General features: G+C 55.3%; 1 non-coding gene across 1 annotated transcript; it reads right to left on the bottom strand.

Annotated features, from left to right (window-relative positions):
* Positions 1 to 590: 590 nt before the first annotated feature.
* Positions 591 to 694, bottom strand: LOC132238923 (U6 spliceosomal RNA). The gene has a single exon (XR_009453896.1). It is a non-coding gene; the product is annotated as a U6 spliceosomal RNA (small nuclear RNA).
* Positions 695 to 12834: the final 12140 nt, after the last annotated feature.

Genomic DNA, 12834 nt, shown 5'->3' with positions numbered 1-12834 from the left:
TGGTTGGTTGAAATGAGGTCAGGACCCAAAGGAAGGCACGCGCATGCTGTAACCGTCTCCCCTTCTTTTTCTTTTCATGTCACTGAAAATGACATGGAGTCACTGAGAGTACATGTTATATTTTTTTCATTTATTAGGTTGACATCGGTTAATAAAATTATAGAGGGTGATTACCAGAGAGAAGGGGGGTGGTGGTGGTGGAAGGCGGTACAAGAGAGTAAAGGGGGTCTAAATGGTGACGGAAGGAGACTTGACTTGGGATGGTGAACACACAATACCATACGCAGATGATGTATTATAGAATTGTACACGTGAAACCCATACAATTTTATTAACCAACGCGAGCACATTCTTTTTTGAAATAAGTTGCTTTCAGAACATTTTAAGGTTTATGAAGGAAATTCAAGTTAGCGTGTTAGCACAAACACCCAGGTATTACTCAATTTCGTTTTCCTTTCACAGATTGCCTTCCATGAATATTTTTATAATGAAAAGTCAGGGTTTTGCTATCGAGTGCCTCATGTTGTGCTTTGACTCATATTTCTTCGGAGCTAATCACAGGTTGTGAGCACACCCACCAGGGCACTGCACGAAATATAGAGCAGTTCACGAAGTTGCGTGTCATCCTTGCACAGGGGCCATGCCAATCTCTGTACTGTTCCAATGTTTAGTGTATGTGCTGCGAAGCGAGCACACACATACATCCTTAATGCACAGCAACTAGCGGACATCCTCCCCCTGCTTCGAAATATACTCTATCCAGAAGGCAGCTGCCTCCCTGAACTCACTCTCTTTTAGTCTCTTTCTCAAATCCCAACCCCATCCCACCTCCCCCCAGCTTGGTCTGTAGGGCTTCCCTCGTTCATCCTGTCTTTCTGTACAAACCTCCCTGGTCTTCTCTGGTGTTCTCTCTGCTTAGCCCATGACCAAGGTTTGTTATTGCAGAGAAGAGCCCAGCCCGAGCCAGCAGGCACACATCCTTCACCTCAGTGTCTGGTGGCAGAGGCATGAGGTGCCAGTAGCACAGGGACAATCCTTGTTCCTGTTTCTCGGAGGAGGATATGGGGCATCGTTATCTATTTGGATGTCTGCCTTCTTCAAGAGGCAGCCAGTGCCTGTGGTTGAGATAATGTCTTAGTTCATTGTTGCATCCTCAGGGTCTAGTACAGTGCCTGTCGCTTGAAGGCATCAAGGATTCCTTGTCATGGGCACAGGCTGTGGGCCTTCGTTGTTGTCGTTGGGAGGGTGGCCTGTGCCCAGGGAGCCATGATGAACAAGCCCTATGTCAATTTGCGGCAGAGCATGCAGTTATATTCCTTCTACTCCTGGAAGATTGTGTTAAGTTCCGGCTGAAGCAAATGCCCTGCGTGACATCGGTGTTGAGTCACTCTCGGGGCTCCCACACGCACGACATTCTCGTTTTCACTCTGAGAACTCCCTCTCGTGCTGTGCCCGTCACAGTCACAGTTGTCTCTCTGTGGGCCTTTCCCTCTGAATCATCGGGCAATGGTTACTGTAATCTGAGCTCTCTCTTCCCTCCTCCTGTCTGAAAGCTTTCTTTGCGTCACCTCTAAACAGGTGGGGTTTGCCCTCACTGCTGGGGCTGGTACACATCTCAGTTCTTAAACTCAGGTGTGATGGGGCCATGGCTTCTTCATTTTCTCCAGGGCTTAATTTCTGTTTTGAGGACCTTTAGTCTTGCCCTCTTTCCCCAGGATCCCACAAGTGCGGCAGGTGGGGCTGTGAAGGGAGTAGGGCGGGATCAAACCCGGCTTCAGGGGTTGCTTTGATCCACTCTGAGTGACATCCATGGGAAGCCCTGGCCTGACAGGCTCGGTGGTCCTCCCATGGCCCCCGAGCACCCAGGCTGCCTGGATATGGTCCCTCATGGTTCCCCACCACGCTCAGGTGTGCAGCTACATCACTGGGATCTCTGGGTGGGGCGGGGGCGGGGGGAGCAGCACGGTCCCCTCCTTGCTTTCTGATCCCGCATCCTGTCTGGGGCTTTGTCATATGCTCCCGGTGGTTCCCTCCCTGCGGGGATGTGAAAGGGAGGCACAGGGTCCCTTCCGAATGACTCACCAGTATCTTGGGGTGTCTGCAAAAGAGCCGCTGTAATGAGAGCCAGCGAGGAGGGGAGAGGAGGGGGACAGTGAAGAGCTGGTAGAATAATGCCTGTGGCCTGGGGCGCTGAGAGGCCCTGGACTGGAGCACTAGGCAAACGGAGGACGTGGTACTCCCTGAGACGAAACAGAGATGGGGAGCGGGTGTGACAGGAGAGGAGCCGTTGGTGGTTTGTGGGGTTCAGGCTTTCTGGACATTTGCCTGGGGACATGCAGCATCTAGAGGAGGAGACATGAGGGTCGCTGGATTTGCGAGGTGAGTCCACTAAGACTCCAGAACCCCAGGTTCCTTAGCCCTGGTTGTCAAGCTCGTGGAAGTTCTAGAAAAAATTATTCAGTCACATGTGAGAGGGGTGTGGATCTGTCCTTTCCTGTCAGGTGTCCTGAGTCTGGTGCCCAGTGTTAGGCCCTTTCCATCTCTAGAAAGGACGTCCCCTCAAGGTCCTTCCTGAGACGGGAGAGCAGGGGTGTGACTGCATGAGTGACAGTGGGTGCACAGCGGGCTCTCCGCCCTGACTGCCAGCACTGCCCTGCTCTGGGGCCAGGGGGCACCCAGCCCTAGGAGGACTCAGCTCTCCAGGCTCTTGCTTCTTGACCAACACTCTCATTGCTGCCTCTGTTTCCCAGAACCCCGAGGCCAGGGATGCCCAAGACAAACATGGCTACCCCTGCTCATTCTAGGAAATTCCTGAGCTCAGACATCTCCAGGCACCCAAGCTCAGGGACTGGCTGAGCCCCTTCACCCTCCTGGGCGGGGCTACTGGGAGACTGGGCGTGTGGCCAGGAAAAAGGGCCACTTCAGAGCACCGGCCACCAGGCTCTCAGGCAGTCTCTGGGGCCGGGAGCCAGCCAGGATCTGTCCCATGGCCCAGGTGCCAGCCGACTGACTCAGGTTATCGAGGGCGCCTTGCCTGGCTCTGCCCTAAGCGCTGCCTTGGACAGTCTCCATGAAGACCTGTTTGCTTATGTCTATAAGGCACCCAGGCCTCGCTCTAGAATTCTCTGCTTCTGAGGTCACAAGGACAAATCCTAAGGCAACAGATTCCAGAACCCCACGGCTGGATCTGCTCTCACTTTGTGCATTGCCAGCGATGAAGAGAAAGCAAACCTTCTATTTTCCTACTGCCCCTAGCCCACCCTCTCCCCCTCCTCCTGCTGCCCCTTCCCCTTCCCCCTCACCTGGTTTCCCCCGCTGCCTTCTGCCGGATCCCACTCTGGGCCCTTGGCCTGGCTCTCCTCCGGCTCACGCATCTCGCCCAGGCAGGCTCCCATCTCTCACCAGAGGGGCCCCTCTTCACTTGGGGACCCGCAAGACCTGCTGCCTCTATAGGCCCCCTCGGGTCCCCTGCTCCCCCTGCTCTGCCAGTCCCCCTACCCCTCCTGTCCGCCATGTCCGCCTGTCCTCCCTCTCTACTCTTCACTCTTCCTTTGCCCCGCACCCCTCTTCTGGCCCTTCTCTGACCTCCAGCCACTTGGGCAGACGGCTCACCCGCCCTTACTCCCCTCCTGCCCAGTCACCACCTCCCCCCATCTCTCCTCTGTTGGGCCAGCCTGTAAACTGTCCCTGGGGCTTGGAGTCCCTGCCAGTGACCACCCGGACCTCTCAAAGCTTTGGGAGTCGGGCACCTGCTGAGCCCAGGGAGCAGAACATGGGGGGCAGCAGCTGCAGGGAACTCTGGGGGGCCCTCCGGCGCTCCAGGAAGCCCCCGTCTCCCCAGTGAGTTCTCAGCCCTCTGGCCCCCTGGCCCGTGCCACCGGGTGGATGCCCCTCCTGGAGCTTGGCCCACAGGCCAAAGGCAATGTAACAAGCTCCTCTGTGTCTCCAAGCTGCCATTGGAAGGGGGTGGATGGGCTTGGCGGACTCTGGGCATGTTCCCCTCCCCGTGGCCAAGCACAGTCCCCTCACTAAGGAGCAGCGACTGTGTCCTGTGCCTGGCACATACCTTGCTCCCCAAACCAGCCTTCCCAGGAGACAAGGACTAGGGAATCCCTCTGTCAAAGCAAAGACTGCTGGGTGGGGGGAGTGTGGCAGCGGGAGGAGGGGTGAATCCCTGCTGTGAGGTATTGGGGTCTGGAGGCTGAGGGAGGAGGCCTGGGACCCTCTGGGGCAAACAAAGCCCCCTGTTCACTGTCGTCCTGGGCACTCGGAGAGCAGTTGCTGAGCTCTGCAGTGGCCATCAGTGCCGCTGGGTCAGGACCTGTGCCTGCAGCCTCCTTGGGAGGGGGGAGAAAGCTGCAGCTGCAGGTGAAGGCTGTCTGGAGGGGCCTCCACACCCTCCTTACTGACCTTCCCCGCAGGCCCCAGGGCAGCCAGGGCTACTCCCGCTTCCCACCGGTGGCAGAAGCAAGGAAAGGCCCTGCTGGGCCAGATAGCCCGAGACTGGACCACCAGAAATCAGCACCTCACCCTAAGAAGGTGAGTCTGGGCATGCTGACAGAGGATGTGAAGGAGGCCCCTGAACACTCACCCACCACACAGCTGCCTGCCCCTCCATGGGCCACACTGTGGTCTGACCACAGCCTGGGGTGCCCAGGGTCAGAATTAAACTTTCTTTTGGCCCCTGTAGGCATCTCAGTCTTGAGAACTGCCTTCTTGCGGGAGAAGCCATGCTCTGAAGACACACCCTGAGGCCAGCGCCCCTTCTCCAGGATGCACAGCGTTCGCAGGCCAGGGAGCGCCATCCCTCATGCCCACGGCCTCAAGTTTGCAAATGATTATAAGTGAATGCAGCCTGCCAAGAAACCCCGACCTTGAGCTCTGAGTTCTATGCCAAGAGCAGGTGGGGAAATGGGCAGGGCTGTAGGACCTCGTCCACAAGACCTTTCCTCTCTCTGTCCATCTGATTTAGGGGTAGGTTCTACCCCGATTGGAACCTCTGCTGGGCCCTGGTCCAGGCACCCGCTAAAAGCCAAGTAATAAACTGCTCCCAGAGGCTCCAGTGTCCCCAGGCTCAGCATGGCAGGACTCCAGGTGTGCCCCCAGATGGAGGTGGGAGGACTGGCTTTTCCGGGCCTGTGTGCTATCGGGTCAGGGGAAGAATCTACTTTCAGAACAATGGTCTGCCCTGCCCACCATGCCCAGCTCTCCCACTCACTCCTTCACCTGACTCATGACCCCCCAATTCCTCTTGTCCATCCTCTCTCTCTCTCTCTCTCTCTCTCTCTCTCTCTCTCCCCCTCTCTCTACACACACACACACACACACACACACACACACACACACACACAGCAGTTCTCCAAATACATTTGGGTGGCCTTTGCCCACTTCAGACCACACACTGCTCTGCAGTCCTGGCCCCTCCCTCTTCCTGGTGGGTAACTTGACACATTAGGCCTGTGTTACTGCCAGAGACCCACAAACACTTGTATGTTGGGGTCAAAAAGCCCTTCAGTCTCCTGCTCAGGGGCCCAGAAGATACTGCTATGAATGACTGTGGAGCCCGTGGTACGAGGCCCAGACTTCTGCAGCCGGGGAGCTGGGCAGCCTGGAGGGTACGTACAACAGGAGTGGACCGCTCTCATGAGCACCATGGTGGACCGCACTCACCCTATTCGATTCAGAAACTTCTTTGGGAAACAACTAGGGCTCCAGAGAGCCCCTCTCCCGAGGCCCCTCCCTTCCATGACCTGTGCCCCCAGGCACCCGCATCTCAGACAGGACTGACCAAGGACACAGCCATGCAATGTCCACAAAAGTAGGGAAACCAAAGACCCAGCTCCCTGGGGCTCTGGGACAGGAGCCCTGTCTCCTAGAGCTCCCCAGCACCCCGGCCGGGACAAAGGTGAGACTGGGTTCTCGGAGGGTCAGCCCAGGCCCCAGGGCTGCAGGGCAATGGAGAGACCTGGGGAAGAAGCCTGTGGGAGGGTTCATTGTTGGTTAGTCCCTTCGCTCTCCATCTTGACAACTTGCCCTATTGAGAGACGCATCTGACCCCCAGGTGGGGAGGTGGGAGCCATGCGTAGCCAGTTTTCCTTCCCAGGTGCTCTTTGGGGGACAGTGTTCTGCAGAAAGGCCGGGCCCTTCTACTAGCCCTGGAAGTTGTTTCCTGAGACCCGGAGGAGAAGCAGTTCGAGTCTGTTCCCATAAACATGACGGGACTAGGAGGCTTTATGTCTTCCCACCCAGAATGACGTCTTTCAATGTCAGAGGCAAGGTCATGGGACTCCTGGAGATCTGGTGCCCAGCACCACGGAGGGAGGGCGGCTGGTGCCAGGGCCCAGGGCCGCCTCTGAGCTCTGCCCTTGGCCTGCTGCGTGGGGTCCTGGAGAGTTTCTTATTTTCCAAAGGTGGTGGAATTAAGCCAAAGAGTACCAGCAATCTTCCCTGTGTCCCAGCATCGGTCAACCTCCTGGTCTTTCCTTCAAGTGAGACACCATCAGGAAGCAGCAAATATTTCTTACGAGGATAGAAAATATTTGTTCAAACCATTTTACAGAAACACAGGGCAAAAGACCAGGCTGCACAGGGCGGGCTCAACTATTTTTTGGTCATCTGGCTGCAGAAAGAAAGCTGCACAAGACTAGGCCTGTGTTACTGCCAGATACCCACATACACAGATCACTGTGTATTGTTTCAGTTCATGAATAAAAAACATTTACTGAGCCCAACCGGTTTGGCTCAGTGGGTAGAGCGTCGGCCTGCGGACTAAAGGGTCCTGGGTTCGATTCCGGTCAAGGGCATGTACCTTGGTTGCAGGATCAATCCCAGTAGGGAGTGTGCAGTAGGCAGCTGATCGGTGTTTCTCTCTCATTTGTTTCTTATAAATGTTATAATAAATAAATGGCATTAAATGGCCTTTTGTAAAGAAAACTGATCCCACATGGAGCCCATCCTGACAGCTTCGCCTCCTCAAATGGCCATTCTGAGGCCCTTGCCTGAGGTTTCACATGACGCTCCCGACTTGCAGTGTGAAAATAACTAATTTGTAAAGGATTCAAAAATCTTGCTGTCCTTGGTACATTTTCTCTATTCCATTTGTGATTCCACAGCACCTGTACTGTATAATTTACAGGTTTTGAGAAATTAGCATTAATCTTCAGCTGGATGAGGCCTTTGCCATGTGATTTTTTCTGAATGAGCCAAGGCAAGACTTTTTCAATGGCTGTATAATTTACAGCCACTTTAAGAAAATTAATTTGGATGGAATTTTTTACTATGATTGCAACTGTGCTGATAACTGGGCCTCTAGTATGCATATAAGATCTTTGGTTAATCTCTTCCCACCCTCCCCCCTCCCCCTGCCCTCTGAGATTCATAAGTCTGTTCCATACCTGTGTGTTGAGCATCTGCCCTCTGGTGGTCAGTGTGCATCTTGGCTACCGGTTGAATGGTTGAACAGTTGCTTAGGCTTTTATATATGTAGATAGGATTTATTTTGTAGGTTTAGGACTTTATGGAAAACTTTTACTTTTATTTTTTAAAAATATATTTTATTGATTTCTTAAAGAGAGGAAGGGAGAGGGATAGAGAGTTAGAAACATCGATCAGCTGCCTCCTGCACGCCCCCTACTGGGGATGTGCCCGCAACCAAGGTACATGCCCTTGACCGGAATCGAACCTGGGACCTTTCAGTCCGCAGGCTGATGCTCTATCCACCGAGCCAAACTGGTCAGGGCTGGAAAACTTTTAGGTTAATGACTTTCCAAATACAGGCTGCAGTAATATTTTCATATTCTTCAGTTGAGCCCCCAAGTGGTAGGGGGGTCTGGAGGCTCCACCCTGGCTGGTGGGCTGCGCTGAGTCTGAGGATTGTGCCATATGGAAGGAAGGTGACTCCAAGTTTGCTAGCACCCTGGCTCCATCCCGCTGAGTGTCTCTCTCAAACAACCTGCCACCACCTTTCCTGCTAAGGGCTCTTGGAGTGCTTGGAGACCAGGCAGGGGCCATGGGGACGGCCAGGAGGTCACGAACCAGATCTCAGGTACTGGAGCGGCATAGGGTCTGTGGGTGGTTCAGGGGGTGGGTGTCAGAGGTTTAGCTGTGTGTCTTTGGGCGAGTGTATGTTTTTCTGCCCGTAGGGTACACATTTGTGTGATTTGTCTATATTGTAATTACCCACGGTGTTTGGGGACGAGTGTGTATCTGTGGGAGCATAAGCATGTGTGGGTGTCCTTGGAGGGGGTGTGGGGACATATGTGCGTGTGTGACTCTGAAGGTGTTTCTGGGTTAGGGTGTGCCCTTTGGTGTGTTTGTGTGTGTATATATCTGTGTGTGTGCGTGCACCTCAGGGTGGGTGTGCACAGTTCTGGCTGTGAGCCCGTGAAGGTCTGAGGAAAGACTACAACACACAATTATTTTGGGCCCTGGGACTGGACTAATTGGGCAAAACCCACTTTGTGGCAAGGTGGTCTGTTATCCATTTGAGGCCCCCTACGAGCCAGTTGAGGAGGAGAGACTTCTTGATGGAGAAAACAGTGAACAGACCTGTGGGGTCCCCTCATCTTGCGCTGCCTGGGCCCCTCACCTGGACAGGAGGCTGAGCGGGGGCTGGGGTGGCACTGGGCCCCGGACCACACACTCTAGTTTCCTGAAACAGGCCATTTTGTGTAACCTGAAGCCCCTTCTCTGACATGTTCCAGACGTCCCCACACCCTGGCAGCCCTCGCAGCCCGGGGTAGCACACAGCCCCTTTGTCTGGCCATGGCCTTTCCTTGAACGTGTGGTTACTACGGTGTTGAAACTGCGGTGCCTGCCAGCCCCCTCTGTGAGAGAGGAAAAGTACCAGCCCCTCCCCCAGGTGTTTGGTCTGAGGCCCAGGCGCCTCTGCAATGAAGGGGCCTCTGTAAGGAAGGGGCCCAAGGGTGCGTCGGGGCACAGTCAGCGGGAAGCAGGGGCCTGGGCCCAAAACCCGACAGGACCCTGTCCTTCCCTGGGGTGGAGTCGGGGGGAGAAGCCCTCAGACTGAAGCCAGGGGCCAGTCCCCGGAGTTCCGAACTGACCTGCGGGGGCCAGCTCATCCACATTTGTCTGGGGACTGTGCTGATTTAACACGGAAACCCAGGGTCCCAGGAATCCCCACAGCCCTGGGCACCCGGGATAGTCGGCCCCCTAACCCCACCCAGGTAGCAAACTGGGGCCTGCTGAGGGGCAGCTGCCTCTTGCCCAAGTGACCTCAGGCCCCTGGGTGCATTGTGTGGGGGCTGGAGATCAGGGTTGTGGAGCCTGAGGACTTGGCTCGCCACCCTCAGACTGGCCAAGGCTGCGTTTTCCTGCTGTTTTGGCCCGTGCCCACCTTCCCTGGCACCAAGAGCTCAGGAGGAGGCTTTCAGAGGAGGTTCACACCCTTAACACCTATTGGTCACCTCACATTTGGTCTCCAGACCGACCTCCTCGAGGTCCTGGAGCAAGCTGACGGAGCCAGGGCTGAGAGCGTGGCTGGGGACCATGAAGAATGCATTTGAGCTTATGTGAGCAGAGAGGAAGGTGGGGCTCCATGTCAGGGCAGGGGGCTCTGGGGACAAAGGGTTTCTGAGAACAGGAGTGGTGGCCTCACCATAGAGAGGAGTGGGGAGGGGTGGGCCTGGGACCTCCCTAACTCTGACCTGCCAGGCCCTTGGTATCGGAAAAGCTCTTATTATTCTCCAACTCAAGATGGATATAAATGTATATATAAATCAAAATGAATTCAAAATTAATTCCAGGAAGGAAGTGAACCCCATTGCAGGGGCAGCGAGCTTGGAAAAATGACCACCCCCAGATGTCTGAGTGTCCAGAACTTCCTGCCTTAACCTCACTATTGCATTTCTAGCCAGGACCTGAGGGGCCGTGTGGGAGGGGAAGGGTGGATTCTAAAGGGTTGTGACCCCTTGAGTGTTTCACTGCATCCTGCCTGATGTTAAGCTTTGCCAACTTGATCCTGTTGGCTACCCACGTGCCCACTCTCAAGGAGGCTGGGCATTTCCATCTCTGCCAGAGGCTCTGAGGGGTCAACTTTGTGGGCAATGAAATGTGTAGGTGAAGCCTGGGGACAGAACTGTGGCAGAGCTTGGAGATTGGGAGCAGAGGTGGGAAGGGCTGGAACCATCTCCCTCTCCTTGCCTTTCTGTCCTCAGTTTCTCTATTGGGACCTCCTTTTATTTCTGGGGCCCCGCCCCCATCAGTGGTGGCTGGGGGTCTTTGCATCACCCATACCCCATCCTTGCTGGGTACTCTAAGCCCTGTTGTCACGCAGTGTCCTGAAAACAGTGTTTTTGAGAAGGGACTACTGTCTGTCTGGACCATCACTGCCTGGGACAAAGGAGATGGTCAACAGATGTATGTGGATTGAATGAATGTGTGACTCCAATTACAGAAGTTAGGCAGTTAGTCAAGTTTACAGTGTGTCTACATGGGGAACTGACCACTGAACCCCAGTCTGCCTGAGGCTCTAACTGGAATCAGGCTGCCCCAGATGACACTGCCCTCCCCTCAGATAGCCCGACACCCTTCCATGTCCTGATTCCTTCATGGTACTGCTGCTGTTGCCCTCACTCCACCCTGACCCTGCCTCCAAGTGAGTCTGTCCTGTATCCAGTCCCTGAATGGCCTCATCCCATTGAGCTGATCCTGATTTGGGTGGAGGTTAGAAGAAAGGCACTGCATTGTCAGAGGTTTCTCTTATGGGTTAGCTTCCTGTGCGGTGGTCCTGTCCAGGGCATAGGTTCCCTGGGACCCTGAGCACCCCTGCCCCTCCTCCTGTCTGACCACCAGCCCTCCAGCCTCACCTCTTGCCATTCCCCCTGTGCCCCAGCCTTCAGCTGCACAGAGAAACCCCAGGACCCCTCAAAACACCAAGCTCCTCTCTCCTCGGGTCTGCACTTAGGCTGCTTCCTTCTCCTCTAGTCTTTTTCTCTCACCTGTCACTGACCCTGTTCCCTGAGCAGCTCCCCGGGTCAGTTGGGGGGCATCCCACACAGCTCTGGCCCAGCACGTGTCACCCTGCAAAGCCCGGGGGGTGGGGGGTCACCACCCTTTGAGTCTCTCTGACCACACGTTACTCCCTTGATGAGGGTCACGAGCAAAGCTTGTCAAGAGAGGGAGGTGGGAGAACAGCCCACACAGGACTCAAACTTTTGGTGTTAAAAGAGGGAGAAAATAACACATATTCATGTGGGTACAGAAACTCTTGAAGAAGCTGTGCTGAGGGTACCCTGAGGGGCAGGTGGGGAAATACTCATTTCTATAAAAGGACAGCTGGAGGGGCGGTGGATGAGGCTCCCTTTGAAGAGGAACTGAGTGGTGAATGGCTCTGCAGGCCCTTGATTTTTATTTATTTTTAAACTAGAGGCCGGATGCATGAAATCCGTGCAAGATTAGGCCTTCCTTCCCCCGCTGCCGGCTCCAGCTTCTCTCTGGCACCCAGGACCCAGGCTCCCCTCCGGCCGCTGTCAGGCACCAGGGACCCTGGCTTCCCTCGCAGCCCCGGCTTTGTCCGGAAGGACATCTGGTCTAATTAGCATATTACATGCTTTTATTATTATAGATATCTATTTTTATTGATTTCAGAGAGGAAGGGAGAGGGAGAGAGAGATAGAAATATCAATGATGAGAGAGTATCATTGATGGGGATCGAGCCCGCAACCCAGGCATGTGCCCTTAGCTAGGATCGAACTGGGGACCCTTCAGTTCACAGGCCGATGCTCTATCCACTGAGCCAAACCAGCTAGGGCTCTGCAGGCCCTTTCGTTCCAACCCCTTTCTGAGCCTCCCAGGCCACAGGGCCCACCCGAAACCTGCGGGTCTTCTCCCTGCTGCTTTTGGGCAGGTTACTGGCCGCCTGCGGCTGCACCCAGGATGCCCTGACCTGGCCACCTCCCCTCTGCTTAGATTGCCCTAAGGGCCTGGGGGGCGGGGAGGGGGGTTCTCTTGGGGAAGGATTGCCCAAAGCCCTGTTTTGAGCCCAGGCCAGCTCAGGGCTCTGTGGCCCAGGGCAGGGATTGAACTTAGTTCTCCCCTTCGCATAACATGGGTGTGATCAGAGTTGGAGACGGTGGGCGAATACTTGGAAGACTGTCATGGTCCTGTCAACCTCTTTCCTGAGGGGTGGGGACCCCAGCTGACTTCCCCGAAGTCACCCACAAGCTGTTATTGACACAGAGACGACCATCACAGGATGAGGCACCCAGCCCCATCTTGGGGAGCTTCTGTGCCTGTAGACACCTGAAAGCCCCACATGCCAGCCTGTGAAAACAGCCCGAGCCTCGGGTATCTCACGGGATCTCCTAGTCACTTGGCGCACAGGGCTGACTCCGCCAGGCGCGTTTCAGCCAGACTTCCCTGAATGTCTGGACTCTGCGAGATTCCCTGCTGGGAGACACCAGGGTGGGCCCGTGGGTGGGTCGCAGGTCCCAGCCCTGAAGATGGGAGGCCATCTCTGCTCGCAGGGCCCTGGGGAGCTCTGCAGCCCAAGGCTGGCCCCACTGCTGTGGAGACCTGGCAGAGAAGCCAGGGCCAGGGAGCTGACCGTCCTTGAAGACACTCAGGCAGGGGTTGGGCATCCCTGCCCCCCAAGTCCTAAATATGAAGGTGCCCAGCACCACCCTCTTTTCTGTGGGCGGCAGATCTTGATACTAAAGCCCAGAAGCAATGGAAGCCACGAGGGCATTTTTAAGACGCTGGCTGTCCCTGCGTTACACCCGGCTTAGACCGCCTGGTGTGTGAGATGACTCCACAGACACCTTCAGACCTGAGAGAAGGAGCCCCCAGCCAGAGCCACTTGAAAAGCATCTGGTT

The sequence above is a fragment of the Myotis daubentonii genome, chromosome 7, assembly GCF_963259705.1.
Source record: "Myotis daubentonii chromosome 7, mMyoDau2.1, whole genome shotgun sequence".
NCBI lineage: Eukaryota > Metazoa > Chordata > Mammalia > Chiroptera > Vespertilionidae > Myotis > Myotis daubentonii.
Note: the sequence above shows the minus strand (reverse complement) of the source record. Positions and strands in the feature narration are given on the sequence as shown.